Source organism: Arachis ipaensis, chromosome B03, assembly GCF_000816755.2.
Source record: "Arachis ipaensis cultivar K30076 chromosome B03, Araip1.1, whole genome shotgun sequence".
NCBI lineage: Eukaryota > Viridiplantae > Streptophyta > Magnoliopsida > Fabales > Fabaceae > Arachis > Arachis ipaensis.
In genome coordinates, this window is record NC_029787.2 from 43,195,340 (window position 1) to 43,196,675 (window position 1,336).

Genomic DNA, 1,336 nt, shown 5'->3' on the forward strand with positions numbered 1-1,336 from the left:
CTTATTATTGTTGGAAGCAGAACAAGCTAGCTAAGTGAGGAAGAAAATATATTTAAATTAAAAAAGATGGAATTATATTGTACCTGGAAGCCTTGATCAAGACTTCATTTGTTCTGAAATCTCGTAAAATCCAATTGAAGCGCACAGGATTCTTTCCTGCTGGAGATAACCAAGCTTCCACTTCAACTACATCATCCCTGCATCATTTTCATTTTCAATAGTTAAATAATATAATTTAACATTAATTAAATTATTGAAAAATAATATTTTAAATGAAAAAGAATTTTATGAACGCAAACTCTAAATTAAAAGAATAATAAAACTATAAAAGCCAAGACTTACTAATGCTATGCTTATATAAGTTTTATTTCGTTAATTTTTTAATTTAAAAAAGCTTACCAAAAAACAAATATATAGCGAGACTTACCAAGTAGGATAACGATAAGTCACAACCTGCATCTCAATAGTAACCCATATTAAGTTTCTTTTGATCATTTCTTTTGTGGAACCAAAGACATCATAGATGGTTCCAACTGTCTTGAAGATATTAACCACAGCACTCTATGAAACAAATAATTGAGAGTATAAAATAACAATATTATTGTGCAATAAAGAAAATTGGATTTGAGAAATGTGTATGCAGAACTTGTGAGATTTGAAAGGAAAAAAATATTCTAAGCTAAGAGAGTTAATATTTGGTAGTTAATTAATTTAAACCAACTTTTTTTTTTAAATATTCTCTAATCTCTATATCCATAATCTCTTTTCTCTTACATCTTTATTCTTTTTCCTTCTAACATCTCTAATGGCCTGTCACCGCTAGTAGTTACGTTTTGACAACTACCATCGTGCATAGATTATTTTTAAATTTGAATTCTGAATTCTAGAGCATAAGTTGAAGACATAACTGCTAAATTTTAGGCTGTATTTATTTACAGAGACAGGACACTGAGACAGAAACACAGAGATACAAAATTGTGTTTGACGGAGACATAGACAGAGATAATGTGTCCTGAATTAGTGTATTTTATGTCCATCCTGACAGCAAAGACATGAAGACACTAACAAAGAATACAACTTATTTTTCATTTTTTCTTTTATTATTCTTGTTAATTTTTTATAATTATAATTTCCGTCTCAAATTTTTTGACTAAAAAAATGAAAATACATTAGATTTTTATAATTTGTTCTAGTTTATCATCAAATAAATAGGATATAAGAACACAAAATTTTGTGTCTCTATTCTTTATATTTTATTTTCAGTGTCTTATCTTGTCATATTCTCAAAAACAAACACAACCTTATTATGTATGAGAATTTAGAAGTATATATGTAC

The 1,336-nt window shown here is 27.4% G+C and overlaps 1 pseudogene; it reads right to left on the reverse strand.

The window, feature by feature from the left end:
- The window catches only part of LOC107633053, a 13,684-nt pseudogene that overhangs the window by 11,020 nt on the left and 1,328 nt on the right, over window positions 1-1,336 (reverse strand).